General features: G+C 35.5%; 1 long non-coding RNA gene across 1 annotated transcript in view; it reads left to right on the top strand.

Annotated features, from left to right (window-relative positions):
- Positions 1-18,764, top strand: part of LOC148672821 (uncharacterized) — a 51,552-nt gene extending 32,788 nt beyond the window's left edge. Inside the window, exon 3 of the long non-coding RNA XR_015935882.1 lies at positions 18,223-18,764. This is a non-coding gene — a long non-coding RNA (uncharacterized LOC148672821). The remainder of the gene's footprint in view (positions 1-18,222) is intronic.
- The last annotated feature ends 252 nt before the right edge of the window (positions 18,765-19,016 follow it).

The raw sequence follows: 19,016 nt of genomic DNA, 5'->3' as shown, positions 1-19,016 counted from the left end.
TTCAAACATGCATTAAATCTGTATTTTTATGAGGTTAAGTTGCAATAAAGCCAAAGAGGACTTCAAATCTCTGGGTTACATGTTTTTATTTAGGAAGTGCTATATGTGCCCAGAATTCAAACCACAGAAACAAAATAGGAAGTATTTTCATCTTGGACTTGTCGAATTCTTTTAGCTGCAGCTGTTCCAAATTAAAGATGCTGCAGTTTCTTTCTTTGGGTCAGAAACCTCATTCTAGAGTAACTTTAAAAATAGAAGCCAAAAAGGTTTAATACAAAAAGCTTCATCTCCATTTTTCCCACAAAGAATGGGCAGGCATAGTGTCTGACCCAATTTTCTTGCCCAGCTGTGCCCATGTATTAATGATCCAAGACCCTGTGTTATTTGCAATGCTTTTGTATTTTTCTGTTAGTAAAACCAACAAAATGTATTTCAACTGGTCCTTTGTTCAAACTGAGCAGAGAAAACATTATTTTTACTAACTCAAATACCATAAATTATACTTTTTCTCACGTGATTAAAAGTGATACATGCATTGTACTAGATATTGAAAAGTCTAAATCTGGTATTGTTCTTCTTCTACGAGGATCTTCAAATATTTCCAAACCTATTTGATATGCTCCACATATCTTCTTGAAGTTTATAATAGCACAATACAGCATTTACCCAAGCTAGATTTTTGGTAATATACTTAGGTTTATGGGTTGTCCTATGGACGGTTTTAGTTTCAAGGTACTGTATGAAAAAAGATTCACTGTAGAGTTGAACTTTTATTATTGCATTTTTATCCCAACCTCATTGTCTGTCCATCTATGGAAGACTGCCCAAACACTTGACATGAGTCGGCAAAAGCTGACTTTTTAAAAAATTGAACAAAACACATGGACTGCAAGACTACAATAAATGTTACTTTGAGCACTTCAGCGGGTCTAGAGTTGATTAATCAATTAGAACTTTTACAATGAGAACTTTATAAACAATAGAAGTGATCCTTGTTGAAACTGCACTAAGAAATCTAAGCCTTCAACAAAGCCTGTAGATCTATTTGTAGACCTGTAGATCTACAATTTATATATATATGTAGATCTGTAGATCTAGATATATTTTAAATATTGAAGGTTTGAATTAAAGTGTATGAAAAGATTCTTATTGTGTTTAGCTTTTAGAATGTATTGATTTTTAATGTATTGTTTTCTACATGTCAAGACTGCAGGAATTAGTCTCCATGAATACATTACCTCAACTCAGACTGAAAAAAAAACTTTTTAATTGAATTTGCTCCTAAAGTTTTTGTTTTATTGAATAACAGCTGGCAGACTGTTAAAGACAAAAGGTGCAGTGACTCTAACTCGTCCTGTTTATGTATTTTTGTATGCACAGCCTACGCATTACGTGGGCAGTCTAGTGTTACTGTAATTTACAGATTACAAAGTTATATATTTACTGAAACAATTAAAACCCAGGGCTACAATTTATTTGTTCTGTTCCACTCTGCAGTGAAAAGAGAGAACTATTTACCTTAATGTGTTGTTGTGCTGGAAGGAGTTGAAAACTACAATATGTTTAATTTCTGTCACAGACAAAATACACAGAAATAATAATAAAAAAAGAATAAGAATGAATGGTCACGAATCTCCAAGACTCTCATGGTTATAGTGCAATTATAGTGCAGATTAAAATGACAGTATTTATCATTTAAATGCACATTATTAATTTGTCATTCCATATGTACAGTATGCATATAACAACTGGTTTTCTTGTGATTATATCATGGACTTCACATTTAGGACGCTGTGTTTCAGATACTGAAGGAGTCAGACCAAAGGCTTTAATTATGGGACCTGTAATCTCTGTGCTTGTCAGTCAGTATATTGGGTCATTAAAATCCAGGTGGATGCCTGGTCTCCTTGGACATTTCTTGACAACAAGTGGTCACCTTGCTACTGAAGAGTGCTGTTGTTGCATAGATGGCAGCTTTTACTTACACAAAAGATAGCAAGTAACCTAGTGCAGAATTTTTGGAATGATTGTTGATTGCCATTTTGGAACTTGTCCTTTCTTTATTCTCTAAATAAGTACATTTAGAAGAGAAATATTGTAATCTGCGTTCATTTAAAGAAATAATTACACTGAAATATGAAAACCAATGGTACAACTAATTGACTCTCGACCTCAAATAATTCATGTCCTCCTTGTTGAAAATGTATCTCATATCAGGGGTAATTCCCTAAGGCAATAACTGCTATTGCTTATAAACAGTACTAAAGTATTGTTTCATTAAGCAACATAATCTCCCATCACTTAACCTCGGTTCTCTGATCAAAAGAAGGTTAACACTGTCCATTCACAAAAATGGTTCTTATAGAATAGTATGGCTGTTACATTTTGCTGGTGCAAGTATCACCACAGCTGAAATGTTGTGTATATTTTTTTTACATTTTAGAGGCAATTAACCACTGTTTCAAATTTGATGTGGCTTATGTTAAGTTTTAAGGATCATGTAACCATGAAAACAAGATTTTTATGATTTTTATTTTGGTTTGCCCAGACTCTGTCCCTAATATGGGGAAAGATGATCCCTGTAAAACTAAACAGGTTTTAAACTAAATAGTTCTAAACACAGTGCGCATTTATGAACACAAGTTGGAATCACCACAGTTCACCAGAATCAGAATTTCAGAACAAAACCTCTTTTACAATTTGTTTGTTTTGGAGAGACATCTCTATACCTGTATTCCTGTTTAATGTCACTCATGAGGAAAGCAGTATATTTATGCTTACACACATGCAATAACGTTTCAATTTAAAAGCAATTCAATTTAAAAGCAATTCAAGGCAGGTAATGTTGCAGGCTCTGTCCAGCAAAATAAACAGCTGTGCATTTTTATATTAGGATAGCATGATCACCCACATTGAACAGAAGGAATCAACAATCTTTCCTCCCCTCAGTGAACACGTTTTTATCAGAGATTGCTGAAAACGTTTTTATCAGAGATGCTGACAATTTGCATTAAAATCTAACTCACAGTTTAAGCCCAGTTTAAATTCATCTGTTGCCCCTTGCTGGATTATATCCAGTTTATTCTCTCTGCACCACTCGATATGCTGTGTCATGTGTCCTAGCACATGCTGTCAGTTGTTTTAAACTAATGTCTGTAATGATAAATTACACTTTCTATACTATCTAAACAGCATGCATCATGCTGTGTAATCACACCAGGTTGATTGTATCATTATGATCTTAAACAAAACACCCAGTAAAATCAGTGACAGTGTTAATTTCCTTTTCAAAACAACTGTTAGGTAGTCTTCCAACATTATACTATGTTGGAAGCTTTAAGAAGCAGAAGCAAAACAGGCTAGACAACCTTGGTTTCTATCAGTTTCTGCAAAAGTATAACTGATTTGCATCATGTTAGGGGCCAGTGTAATGTGGTCAATTGTAATTATTTTGGGCCCCCTACGATGCTTATCTGAAGAACAAGCATTAAACCAGGCTGTGTTGCTCCCCACCTGCAGTCAGGAGTTGTCAGTCATGCTATAAGCCTTCCAAGGGGATGAGATAAATTGGGGCAGGGGAGTTTTGCTACCTGGCTGACTGGTAAGGACAACCTCTGACAATAGCATTTTAGGGAAAAGGCAGGACCTTTGTTTTTGTCAACTGTTAGGTATCAGTAACTTGCTCTGTCACCACTTCCAAATTCAGCCATTACCTACTTCTCAAGGCAGTCCTGTTAGCTTTGCTGTTTTAATAGTGAAGCAACTAAGAGATACTGTAACTCAGAATGGTTTTTAAAGACAAGGTGGAACCTATTCAACGTGTAGAATGAATGCAGATTGTCTGGTGTTTGATTCCAGCAAGCTGCCCAACCTGTGAAGTAATAGAGCTAAATAAATTTTTAATCCAATACTGTTTTTCGCAAAGTACATATCAGTTCTATTTGTCATTCAAGTTCAACATAAACTACATACTTCATCTTATAAATAGATTTCGTAATTTACAATACTAAATGGGATATTGCAAATTATATATTTGTGTTTCTAATATTGCTTAAAAATACATTAATTAATGAATTGCTTTCTTAAATAAGCGTATGGTATGAATTCACAAGTTAATATAATAAAAATATAAAAACTACAACCTTCCAAAATGAACACTCAAATAACAAGCGCTTAATTACAGAAATACTGACCTTTCTTTAGTCTCTCAGATTCCTGTCCTAGATGTTAGTGTAAGGAAAAGCGAAGAATAAAACAAGAAAAAAAGGTTTTGTCATCTTGGAAAAATCTGTAATGGTCACTAAGGAATTAAAATAAATTGGCCTACAATATGTCGAAATACATGTTGAAAGTTGAAGGTAATTCATATGTTTCAAAGAAATTTATTTTAAACAAAGCTATACATTCTATGTATAAAATTGTGTCCAGGTTTATGTTTAAATTTCATTCAGTTTTGAGAGCTTATGTCTTGTTTATTTTTCTTGGCTCTGAGAACAATTTCATTCCCTTAGTCCCTATGTAATAGGAAGTAATAAAAAATAACACACAATAGAGGCAACTGACAAGAAATATGTTCTCACTTTTTTTAAATATTGAAAAAAATACTTGAGATTGATACTTATTGGAAACTTTTGTTTTTTTATAAGGATGCATTATATTATATTACATCTCAAAGTGTCATTTATTTGTTTTCACTTTCATACATTTGGAGTGTTGTGACCTTCTGAAACATTTATTTAAAAACTAAAAGTTCTCTTTTCGTAGATTTAAAGTTCTTCATTGCTTTCTACTTTGTGGCTCTGGTTGCAAAATAGAAAGTCAAACCCTTGTATCAGACTGCAGTAATCTCTTTTCAAATATGGCGTATGTAATACTGTTGATCCCTTTTCAAATGGGACCCTTGTAATGACATCTCAAGGCTGTTATTCATGCTTTACTGGAGAACTCAACCCATACTGTACATACATTTTAGTTACAAATGTCTTTTGTAACTAAAGCCCTGGGGCTCTGAGTTCAATTCTGGATCTGGGGTGCTTTCTGCATTGAATTTGTATTAATTTGGGGATGTGTTCATGTGGGTTTCCTCTGTGTGCTCTGGTTTTCTTCCACAGTCCAAAGACATAAAGTACTCGTAGGTTAATTGGGTTCTGGGAAAATTGGTCCTGGAGTGAGTGTGTGTCTATGTTTGTGTCTATGTGTACCCTGTATTGAACTGGTGTTCTATCCACATTGTACTCTATTTTTCACCTTTTGCTTAGTAGGAAAGGCTCCAGCTCTCTTGCAACCTTGTATTAAATAAAACAGTTAGAAAATGAATAGATGTCTTCTGTATGGACTGGTGGTCTTCTGTATCACCCTGCAGTCCATGTGGGTCCTAATGCCCCAGTATAGTGACGGGGACACTAAACTGTAAACAGGCGCCGTCCTTTGGATTAGACGTAAAACCGAGGTCCTGACTCTCTGTGGTCATTAAAAATCCCAGGGCGTCTCTCGAAAAGAGTAGGGGTGTAACCCCAGTGTCCTGGCCTAATTTCCCATTGGCCTTTACCAATCTTGGCCTCCTAATAATCCCCCTCTATGAATTGGCTTCATTGCTCTGCTCTCCTCCCCACTGAGAGCTGGTGTGTGGTGAACGTTCTGGCGCACTATGGCTGCCGTCGCATTATCCAGGTGGATGCTGCACATTGGTGGTGGTGGAGGGGAGTCCCCATTACATATAAAGCGGTTTGAGTGGAGTGTCCAGAAAAGCGCTATATAAGTGTAAGCAATTATTATTATTATTATTATTAATGTCACACACACCTGATTAATAATAATAATAATAATAATAATAATAATAATAATTGCTTACACTTATATAGCGCTTTTCTGGACACTCCACTCAAACCGCTTTATATGTAATGGGGACTCCCCTCCACCACCATACTAATACTTTGTACCATTATGATTTGAATGGAGTATCTGTAATGTAGCACCATGATTATAACTTTTATGTTCAAAACTACAAGCAAAATAGCTATTGCTGTACCAAATCCCCACGCCCTTAAAACTGGTATTAATTTTTTAAGAATAAAAATACTTTTCTCCATGTTTTTTAAAACTACGTCATTCCACCTCATTCATTGCTATTTGTTATTTGAGAGCTTAAACATTTCCTTATATATATTTTCAGGGAATAGATACTATACATTCTTTGAGTTTTATGGTAATATTTCACTGGTTGCTTCAAAAAATCCCCAGACATCTCATGGGAAATATTCTCAGCGGGTATGGATTTGCTGAAAAATATTTCATGTGTTTTTGTGTTGCTAATATAAATATATTTACAAAATATGTACAAGAACTGAAATATTACTGATGATAACAATTAACAAATAAATGCTGACATTATGATTTAAATATATAACAGCTGCATTTAAAAGGAAAAATACAGAAAAGTGCTGACATGATCATTTAACTGTATCTCTACTGTGGTATAAGAAGAAAAAAAAGCTGTAATTGCTGATAAATTGTCTTATTTTAATTTTTATACAGAAAAGGAGAGAATACTGATATTTTCTCATGAGAAATAAACTAAGAAACAAAACCTGTTGGACACTTACTGTACATCTTCTCTCTCAGTTAACTTTAATTCCTCCATACTTTAATCAGCTTCCCTAAGACCATTTATCGCCTTTACTAAAGACAAATAACAGTTAAATCAGACAACAAATACTGGTAAGAACAACACCATCCATCAGCCAATTGTCTTTAGCACATTTTCTTAGGTTTGAAAAATACCAGTTTGTGGTTCTGTTACAGTATGTTACGTTACTTCCCATAAACCACTGAGCATCACTTTTAGCTTTGGTTAGGGCATTTAACATAGTCTTAATGTAATGTTTCAAGAGCTGACCTAACTGGTCACAATGTTCCTCACCTTTAATTTCAAAACTAATTGGATTATAAAATACATTTATATAATCCTTGTACTTCTTCTGTGACATGCATTGTTTGCAAAGTACAGGTATAAAGATGCTACTAAAGCCATATTTTATTTTCATTCTATATGTTGCTGAAAAGCTATATTAATGAATTTGAATTACTCGGCACTTTCTTTCAAATATCTTTTGAAGACACTGCCTTTGCAGCCCTGGCTCTGGGAATATTTGGACACAAGTGTTACTCTGTGGAAAATACAGTTTGAACTTGAGAAAAGGAGGCACTTCTTTATCCAGTGGATTATGAGAATAATGAACACACTAACCACCCATAGCTGGTACCCAAGCTCTTTTCAATAAAGGGATGGCTAAAATCTTTGGATACTTTACCTACTGTACTAACTACAAAACTGGCTAAATGGGTCAAATCGCCTCTCTTTTGTAATAATGTATATGTGTCATGCTCGGGCAACCAGCAGCTCACAGTCCAAGTTTGCTCATGGACACAGTAACACTTCCATGCACCCAACAACACTTGGGCCATTTGTCAGAATGACCCTCATCCTACCAATCATCCAATTCATCCACCTATTCATTCTATTTAATTCTGTTTTAATTTAATACCGATTATGCCACTGGAATGGTGCTCTGACAGTGAGCTTCCTCAGGAAGGGCAGCAGTCTGCTCTGTTCTGAGAGACGTGTCAGCCTGAAAACATGGAAACCCAAAAGATTCTGAAATCTGAGGTCTGGAACCTGAAAACTGCCTGAATTCCTCGCAACTCGCAACAGTCCAGTGGCATCGTCCTGTAACCGCCTGCCAGTCTGCAGATTCCACTATTCCTTAATGTTGTATGCTACAACTGAACTACAATTCCGTTCGTCTTTGGCTGTCTCTGGCGAGTCCCGGTTTTCTCCACCAGCTGCCAGTCCCTGCCGTTGGACTCTTGTCTATCAGTAACCGCAGCTGTCAGCTGCTATGGTGTAACAATATGTATTTATTTCATTAATAAAAAACCACAATGACAAAAAATAATCTTCAACAAATGTTTTAGCTCTGCTGTTGTGGTTGTTGTTATTGTAGTAGTTGTCAGCAGAATTAAGTGAAATGACTATAATATATACAAGCATTGTAAGTTACATTACTGTTAATAAAACTAGTTTTTTTATGGGCTGCCTGTAGCTGCCACAAAATCAAATAACATTAAGGACAACTATTAAAAGAGGGTTTTATTTTTATTATTCACACACACAATTAAAATTCATTCATTCAGTTAAAAAAATCTCGAACCTCAGTTGTTTCGGAGAAGTTGGTTTCACAAAATTTGACTAGAAACAATGTTATCAGGTTTCACGTTAACCACAAGACACACTGAAATCACCCAAGACCTCACCAGTGGCTCGATTGAATTAAAAGTGAAATAACCATAATTGAATTTGGGGACCGTCAAATTTCTGAAGTGAAAATTCTTGTATCAGCAACTGCAGAGCTCCCTGTAGAGAACATACTCCTATAGAACAGCTGCAAAATTGCAGAAACAGCAATTATAGTAACATTAGAGCAGTATATTACAGTCCTGAAAGAGAAATATAAGGAAATTGTACAAACAGCACAAAATAGATAATTTTATGAAAGATGTACAACTTACTCCTTACTATTCTCGCAAAGCTGCCTATTAATAGTCGTTTTGGCATTCAAACATTCTCTATTAAAATATCTCGGTACTGGAATGCATTTTTATGGTGTTAATGGTTTTCCAAAACCACAGTGCTAAGTGCTTAGAACTTTTATGTTTAGAAAATTCAAACCTGTTCAAGATACATAAATAATGCATTGTTACAATAACTTGAATAAAGTCTTATTTTATTTATCATTCATTATAGGTTATCTGAAAATGCCATTCATTTTTTTACATTACTTTTTAAACAAAAAAAACTATTAAATGCAATTCTTTCCACTTCTTAGCATAATGATAACTGGTGTAACGTTGACAGAGCATTTTTTGGCTGCAGTATCTTCCAAAGTTTGTCATAACATGACTATGAGACAGGACATACTGAACAATTAATTAAATGGGTAGTCAGCCTTACACAACTTGTAAATAATCTGTTCTGCTGTTCTTACTATCTATTTTCAGTGAATACGTTATGTTCAAATGTCCCTAAATCTGAACCCTGACGATACAAGCTTACCCCCCAGAATTATTAGGTATTATAGACTACCAACAAAGCATTGATCAGTCCAGACTGCCTTATTGATTAGGTGTTTCAATGTAATCGGCACTAATTTAGACGGAAAAATAAAAATAAATTATTTTTATCCCTTGCTTACAGTATGTCACTTGTTCTTGTTCACTACAGTACGTACTATTTCAAGTACCGCTGAGTTGAATATTTTTAAAATATACTGTACATAATTGTATCCTAAATTAATACGTTATACATACATTCACATACATTATTTGATGTACTGTTACAAGCATTATTAGCATGCATTAAAAAAAGTCAATGTCTAGGTGACAGTAGAATCTAGTAGAAAAGTTAAGTAGGATAGATGGCATCTAGATGTTTCTTTTTCTTTTTTTCTTTTATTCTTTTAGTTTTAGTAGTTTCACATTTGTATGTATTAATATTATGCAGATACATATTTTTACCATGAATATGACGTTTAATTTTTTTAAAACAATAAGAACGGGTTGATTTCAGGGAACTGAGTAGTGAAAAGAAGAACAAAGCAAAAGTGTTGCCTGGCACTTTGCTCTGAGCTAGACAATGAAATGCAAACCAAAAATTATATACTCATCTAGAGTATTAATGAATACCGGAAAAGTCTGCATAATCTCTAAGAAGAAAAAAAAACAGTGGGAGTGCTTTAAATGGAAACACATGTCCAATTCATACTGCAGGTCTCAACCGCATAAATAACAAGACAGTACATTAACGGGAACCCACAGAAACGTTATAATTTACACACCATAAACAAATTATCTACTAGTTTTACAAATGATTTTTTATGCTTTTCGCAGCTGGACAGTAATTATAGTTCATGAAGAAAGCTAGAAACATAAAATGAATAAGAAGAATAGATGGAATAATAATAAATCTTCACATTAATTTTCTTTAAGTGGCAATGCAAGAAAACTTCCGAATAATACTAGGGTAACAGACTTGAAAGCTTGATATGCAAATTATTATTATTTATTTTTTGAAAATTTATTTTAGTTTTATTCACACTTTCATTGTTCAGAATTTAGTGTTCAGTTAATTTTAGGCACATTTCCTTTGGTTTAACTTTTCTTTTGATGCTTTTCAGCAGAATGAAAATGTGTCTAGATTGTCCAGCTTTTAGATTGTTGCCTGCTTTTCACAGGAGAATATCTTGTTTTGCATTTAAAATTAATTTTGAGTGTATTACTTTGGGAAAGCTAGCATGGAGCCCACAAAAAAGTATTTTTAACATACCAATACTTGCCATATTGTGCTTACAAATATAATCATGACATCGTTTTGCTATAAGTAAGCTTCTCAAAGCAGCATAAAACACAAGGAAAAGTTGTGCTTCTACTTAATTTTTGTGGTAGTTAAACTAGGGAACTTACACTTCACGGTTGCTTTTAAAGAATGATTCTGTACTAAATACTATAGCCTACAATGTAAACTTCTATTTTAAAATTTAGTTTCTTTGCACTTTGCCTATGTTCAAAGAAATAACTAAAATTGTTAATCATTTATGAGCTCATGGATGTGACTGAAGAAGCATGCTTAGTGATTTTTCTAGATGCAGTCACTTTCCCTTCATTCTAAAGACGACAAACCAAGGTACACTGCTTGTCATAAAACATAAGTACATTACAAAGGTTAAGTATAACAGGAGGCCATTCAACCTCCTTTGAAAGCAATCAAGTAAATAATTGGATGGATTAATGATGCATGTACATTAAACGCCACAGAATGTAATATGGTATGATCCAGGATACAAGTACATGGCGAATCACTTGATTATTACCACACCACCTGGATTATGTGAATTCTGCACTCCATTTAACATAAAACAGAATAAAAGGAAAACAGCTCAAAGAACATTTTGAGTTGTTTGGTAATAATGAAAAACGTGAGCTGTCAATATTAACAGATAGCCTGTTTAGTACTTTGGTTTTTAACAAAATCAGCACTGTCACATATCTCCAAAGCACCGATGCAGATTTCAAACACCGAGCTAAGAGCAAACTCCAGATGGTGCTGCAGAAGCAAAAGAGTAGCCTGGTTTTAAAAATTTAACAGAGTTGCTTTTTGTTCAATTCAGCCAGACACTAGGAACATATATTGAGCCTTCTATTGAGCATTCTTCTGAAAAGAGAAGGAATATCAGCTATGTATGTACAGTAGCTTGAGGTTTTAGGAGGGGGAATAATCAAGGGCCAACACTGCCCAGTTGGTCACCAACCGAAAACCTGAGAGTAAATGGGGCAAAACCCGTTGCTGTAGCTGCTAGGCTTCATGCATCATGTTAGGGACAGTATGGGGATGAATGAGAAAGCCTGGATTAGGTACAGATGTGTCCTTGCACCCATAGGGCAAGGCGAGAGTCAGTGACTGGGAGCACTAGTGGTGGACAGTAAAAAGAAGGATGGGGGAGAGAGGAAAAAAAATAAATAACAGTATGGGTCCATAGAGTTCTTGTGTTGGACATTTGAAACAGAGAGAGAAAGGGGGACCATGGATTAGACCATGGATTAGAATTATTAGAATGGATTAGAAAGAGGAAGGGAAAGGAGGTTCAGAACTAAATCATTTAACTGCTGCTGCTGTTGCTTGGAGTTTCTAGGAGACTTATTGACATCAGCAGACCAGAGGTTGGAGAGTGTGAGAGCAACTCTGATCCTGGATAAATGTGATGGAGATAAGGTCCCAGCAATGTGGAATGTGAAACACACCAATCTGCAACAAAGCAAGATGCATAGTGCTAGGATGGATGTGCGCAGTGCTGTGTCCTACCAGTGAGCTTTTACGTGCAGGGATGAGAAAGTATGTGATAAAAAGACCTCCACTTAACCTTCTGTTCAAGAACACCATTAATAAATGTATTATTCATCATAATTAACATCGTTTTCCCTCAATGCATTATTATAAGACTAAATGAAATGTAGTAGTTGAGAAACATTTTATTTCTTAAAATGGTACAGTACAAAAGCAGTACCTTACTAAAACAATCTACAAAGAATTCTCATTATTAGTGGTAGTGATGGTGTTGTATTTTGTTGGGGTAGCACCTGCTACCCCGGGTAGCAGCAGACTGCTACTTTGGTCTTTATCCAAGGTACATGGTAAGCACTTCTATATTCACTGACAGGAATGTGACATTACCACTTTATTTCTTAGGATTTTCCAAGACCTTACAATACATTAATTGCCTTGTGTATTTCCCTGTTCATGTGTGTGTTGATTCTACCATTTAGGTGTTCACTATGTTTTTGCTACTTTGTATTTGGGTTGAGGGTCTGTACATTTTTGCCTCAAAACAATTAGCGACAACTACTTAGTAATAGTTTCTTGCTTCTCCCTCTGATCTGCTGGGTAGTGGGACTGCTGGCACATAATGGCTGCAGCACATCAGCTAGTGGGTGCTGTTATGCAGCGGTGAATGGAATGGGCCCTTTCCTACAGTATATGTGAACCACCTTGGGATGAAAAGTCTTGTATTAATATTATTAAGATATTTAATTTAAATTCCCAAGGCTAGTATTGGCTCTCTGTTCAAACCCAGTGCACCAGAGGTCATTATGTGGATTTCACTTCTATTTTGTTGATTTAGCTGTATTTATTTCTTCCTGTTGTATTGCCAAGTACATGCATTCAATTTACATGTCTTTTAATAGTAGGTATCATAGATGTGTTTCTATTCTGCAAGTGATGTAAGGAAGGGGAATAATCTCATCCCATATAAATTATGACACTTCTCTTTGTTCTACATGAGGTGTGTAAGAACCCTGGAGATCCACTAGGGAAGGCCAAGCCCTCATCTAAGGTCAGCTTCCTCTTCACATTCTTGTGCCAAGGATCCCGAGGTGTTGATGGATGTGATGTCACCACCTGCTGTCTGAGAGGTTTATAGCTGAGAGGCAGTAAAGGGATTTCCTTTCTGAAGAACTACTTTTCAGATGCAATACTCTCAGCCCTCAAACAGATGTGGCTAGAAAGCACTTCCCTGCTGCTATTTCTCTACTGGTGTGGTTTTAATCACATGGAATAATATATATAAAATATACATATATTTTTTATAAGTGTGAGAGTGTGTGTCCTGTATACTTGACATTTCCACAATAGGTAGTTTTTTATCCTTATATATAAAACATCAATTGACTGTTCTACCAAATGTTATTCTATTCTATTAGTGTAGCCTTTTCTGTTATGTTCATGGTCTTGAATTAGTTTAAGAGGTATATTTCAACTTATATTTTTCAGGATTGTACAAGGGCTTCAGCCCTATTCCTCACTTATTTTGCTTAGTAAATCACACATTTTGACCTCCAATCACCTTTCCTCATGATCCTGACAAGGTATGCCTCCCATTCTGCATTTCATTGTTGAATTGGATTCAGCATCAAATGTGTAGCAAAATGTGAAAGGGTGCCGCTGTCATCCTGTCTAAATATAACAACAAAAGAAACTCACAGGCATCATTGGAAGGTACAGAGATCATGCAATGAATAGGGAAACTGCTATGATAGCAACACTCTGCAAATCATTTTGTGAGCTCCAGAGATTTTACCTGGATGTCTAGACTTGCTCCATAGTTATCCAGTAACTGCCATTCGTGTTAAAATATTTGAATGATCGGAATGATTATTTCCAATTATAAGCACAGAAGATTGTAAAACAAGCTTTTTCCACAGACTAAAGTGCAGCTAGGATTCTGGCAGTCCTAGTTTAGGGTCAGTGATATTCCAGTGAAAGAAAAATAATCCAGGGTACTGCTAAATTGTCCGTGCACAACATTCTTAATTACAGTAAGTGTTATTCAGATAAGCTTAAAGTATGTCTCTGCAAGAGCTGTCCATAATGGACAAAATATTTTTTTTCTCAAAGAACCTCAACAAACTCAAGGTTCCAATCATCATTAATATTTGGAGTATATAAGAAATGACAACTAAAGACTACTCACCCTAAAGACTCTGCTTCAAACAAATGTTTCCAAAATACAATCAGTTTGCTATACTGATTGTTCTGCTTTTACCAAGAATACACTTTATAATCAGAAAGTGATATTACTGGAACTGTAGAGCAAAGAGAATGTCTAAAAAATGTATGTACATTTATCAGAATGTTAGAGTATCAGAATGAATAAAGTATTTAATCACCTTTACACACTGAAATTTCAATAAACAGATGTATAGGCTGAGAATATTATTTGTTGATGTCATAACTCTGGTGCTTGAAAAACATTACAGTTTACATGATTTTGTCAAAGCAGCTTGTCTACATTGCTGGAAAACTTGGCAAATGCTCCTATATTGTTTAGGTTCCCTTCAAAACATATTAATCTATATATACTGTATATATGATATATATATTAATATCAGTATATTAATCCCTCTTCTCGTCTTTTTTGTTTTAATTTAGAATTAATGATGTGGTCATTGCATCAGTTTAATAGTAGGGTTATCACATATTCAAGATATTGTGTGTATGTCTGTATTTCTGTTTTACAGTATGTGTAGCTATACAACACCTACTATTAAATTATAGAGGTGAGCTTTATCAGCACGTAAGCTGCGAAGTAGCAAGTAGAGGTTAATTCCGTGTTTAAAAGTAAAAAATAAAAAAAAACAATGATTTGGCAATGTAATCAGGAGGAAGAAAATGTGGGAAGACATTTGGGAGTTAATAGATAGCTAAAAAAGGGATGGGGACTGGTGGGAATGGGCACAGAAGGTCTGCAAAGAAATTGATACCTGGGAGACAAGTTTTTGGGCACACAAGATGAAATTTTTAATTGAATACAGAGATGTAAAAAGAAATTAGTTGATCACTTATAACTTGGTGAAAGTGTAAACCTATCTTTATGATAATAATGAATTTCCATGTATTTTTGGAATGGTAAAATTATCTTCCACAGCTCTCATGTTGTCCATTCTTCATATTATTTCGCCAAAGCCCTTTTACTGATGCCTCAAAGGACTTGGGTCTCAAAGGACTTTTACTGAACCAAAGCCAGACTGAACTCTACAGCCTGGTTTCAAGCTTTACCTAAGCTAGTCACAGCTCACATTGTCTTGTTATATGTACTGTACATCTTATTGTCAAATCCTCATTTCCAGAAGCTGGTGAATTAAAGGTGAGTTCCTTAAGAAGCTGTCAGACAGGGAAGGCAACATTTTTATTTAACTTACCACACTCGTTATTGTGCAATTTTAAAATATTCAAAACGTGCAATGTTTTGCCAGTATTTTGGAATTGAGAGATTTTTATCTAAAGAGTCAAACTGTTATCTCTGGAAAGCCAACATAACCATACATTATAAAGTCACAGTCAAAATTGCTGGCTCCCGTCATATGAACCAATAATATATGTAGTTTCAGATATACTTTTTTAGCATGCCTTGTCTAAACAGAAATAATTCACCTGGAGTTTTTCCTACTACTCCCTAGGAGGAATTATTGTTAAATACATTTTGAAAAGTTGTCAGTGATAAATAAATATGTGTGGCAGAGTGGGGCTTCCAGGGACATAATTAGGTCATGGGGATGGAGAACTGACTGATTGTCTGGTTGACCGACATGAGAATGCAGACATATGCCTCATTCTCATTGTTTGGTCAAGCAATTCATTAGCTTCTCAGAGCGCGGTCTTCAATCTTGGTAAAGTCTGCAGAGTAGCCTCAGGGCATTTATTAATTTAATACAGTGAAGAGAATTGTTTTGTCAAAACCATTTCTTGGTATTTTAAACTTAAGCTTCATCCCCAGTTACGTTTTATGCACTTTTATATTTATGTTTTTGTTAAAAACACAGTCCTGACGGTTATGACCTCCAAGCTCTGGTTGTTTCCTGACTAACCGGAGAACCAGCTTGTCACAGTATGATTTAGTAGACAATATTTATTAAGTAAAATTGTGATGAGTGCTGGAACTGTAAGTGTAAAGATTAAGAAGAAATCAATAGAATAACAACAAAGATGATAAGTAGTTCATTATTATTAGCACTTTTCCCCAGATATTAACACATTTTAAATTGGCATAAACCTATATTTAAATGTACAGAGATTCCATGCTGCTAATTAATTTATTATTGAAATGTTGATCTTTAATGCTTTAAGCAACATACCATAGCTGTTGTAAATAGCAGTACAAAAAACATTTTCTTATTTTCTTCCTTCCCCCATGTACTGTAAGTAAACACACTCTTTGGCATTTTAAGCAAAATGTTTTTTTACCCTGAAGAAATTTTAGGACAGTCTATGTAGTCTAATTTCTTTCAAGACATCTAGCAGTGGAGGGAATAAAAAATTCTGGCAGTTAAGTTTCAGAAGGACTGAATGTGCTCCTGGGCCTTTGTGTTGTACTTGAAGAGACTTCTTGTACTTTCAAGATTGATGGGCATTCAGTTCTGCTGGCAATACTGTTAGAAACCTGTCTCCTACCTTGGAGTCTGAATTAACGTTTAATAAGCCTTTTAAAATGATTGACACTATTCAATAGATAGAACTGTTTTCAAATGCTTGTTGTATCCAAACAGATAGACCAATCTTTAATATAAAAAACATTGCATGATTCAGGTTTGTCTTCACCTATGTGTGGGCGAACTGGAAATAATTTTGCCTTTAATGTTGCCTTCTAAAATGACAAGTTTTCAAATGTAAAAAATGCTGGCATCATTGTTTGTGGTATCATTTACCATGTGATTATTGTGGAGAGTGAAATAATTAATTGCACAAATTGGCATATAACCTTATTGATGGACTATGTTCTTTCAAAGAACTCTAAACAATATAAACAACTTTGTACAGTATATTACCAGACAGAAGAATGTAATTTTTCCCTATATACAGTACAGTATTCAGCTTGTATTGATAGGAGACGGCATATCAACATTCCTTTATTGCTGTTAGGTTATCCGTTGGTTTCATCAAAGTTTACAGAAGAACAAGACAAATGTAAATATTTCAAATAATCATATTATTTCAAACAAAAGAACTCAAGAGAATGTGCATTTGTTAGGCTTTGTAGATTTTTGAGTTTGCAGTTGCTGGCTTTGTCCCTGACCTCCACAGGCAACACATTAATGACTGCACTAGTGTCACAACATACTCTAACATCCAGCTAGAGCATTTCCTGCATCACTTCACCAACTTCCATGCATCCCACATGTATACAGTTAACTTATCTTCCACTACTCTTCTGTTTCTGGACATAAACCTACTGTATCCATTAACCATGCATGACTCTCTGTTTCTGTCTATTATAAACCCATAGATTCACACAGCTGTCTCCTGTACAGTTCCTTTCACCCACACACATTAAAAAACTCTCTCCCTTTTTCACAGTTCTTCAGGCTCCAAAGACTTTTCAGTGATGAAATGGATTCCATAACCAAGCCCTCAAAATTAAATCTTTTTTCATTAAGAGAGGATACCCTTCCCACATTATTGACAGGGCCTTTTCTAGAGCCAAAAATAGCCCTCAGATCATCAACCTAATTAGGAACTCTCACCCACATTCCATTGGTGCTTCCCTACCACCCTAAAACCCTATCTATCCCCAGGACCATTAATGACAACGTCCCCATCTTATAGGATGATCCCTCCACTTGTACCCTTATTTCTGACTGTCCCATCATCTCATATCACCGACCATCTAATCTGCGTAACCTTCTTGATCACAGCTCCCTTGACTGCCCACAGCAATCATCCACACCAGGCACTTACCTCTGCAACAGAACTCGTTGCATCACCTGTAAATAGATATCCAAACCACACATATCCAAGGCCCCTCTGGACAATTTCTGATCACAAAATCTTGAATTTCCAGCTATCTACATTGGTGAGTCAGGAAGTAAACTGGGAGACTGTTTCAGGGAACATGTCAGGGCTGTGAGGATCAAAGATCTCTCCAAACCTTTAGTTTCCCATTGTACCTTTAACAGCCATGATCATACTGACCTCTCTGTCTGCATTCTCACAGAGGGGTTTCAGAACTCCTATTGCAGAACATCCAAAACCCAAATTATCCTGAAACTACTGAAATACTTTCCCCCTTCTCTCAACGGCAGACTCGTTTCCTTCTAATCCTCTCTATTCATTTGCAGGTTTTGACTTCACACCTTTCTTCACTTCTCTTGACTTCACACCACCTGAGTGTCCACGCTGCTTCTCTCCTGCTCCTGCCTCCTCTCCACTCCCAGCTTGTATTCTCCCAAGCTTTATCAACCACCAGTTTTCCTCTCTCCCCCACAACTGAAGAAGGCTCCACTGCTGAAACGTAGTGTCTCGTTTCTTTTCAGAATGGAATAAACCATTACTTGTTCCTAATGAACAGGAGAATGAGGAAAACAAGAGATAGCATGAAGCACAGAAGCAACAGTGATAGTATACAAATAAGAGGAAAAACTGAGAGAAGAGAATGGTAGGAGAAAAAAAAACAGAGATAAGTTGGAAGGAAAGGTCCTGGGGGTGGCATGAGGGGTAACTCAGGTGTCTTACTTGGTGATAAATGGCATCAAGATGCATGCTGGGTGACGCCATTCTGGGAGGTGAAAATATTCTGAATGACAGAAAAATGCAAGAAACAATGTACTGTATGCAGTATATATAGCAAAAGTCCATAATGATTGTGAGTTTAAACAGCTGGGCAAAAAATGCAAGAAACAATGTACTGTATGCAGTATATATAGCAAAAGTCCATAATGATTGTGAGTTTAAACAGCTGGGCGAAATTATCTTTGTACAGTATGTCATTCTACTTTCTGAACTTGTGTATATACTTGTAAACTTATATAATTGTGTACATAATTACAGTATATATTGCATGTGAAATATGTAGGTGCTGGTCAAGTTTCAGGATTAATGCTTTAAAATGTCTTTGCAATACACTGTATTTCAA

This window comes from Lepisosteus platostomus, chromosome 4, assembly GCF_059453375.1.
Source record: "Lepisosteus platostomus isolate fLepPlt1 chromosome 4, fLepPlt1.hap1, whole genome shotgun sequence".
In the NCBI taxonomy this organism is placed as follows: domain Eukaryota; kingdom Metazoa; phylum Chordata; class Actinopteri; order Semionotiformes; family Lepisosteidae; genus Lepisosteus; species Lepisosteus platostomus.
Note: the sequence above shows the minus strand (reverse complement) of the source record. Positions and strands in the feature narration are given on the sequence as shown.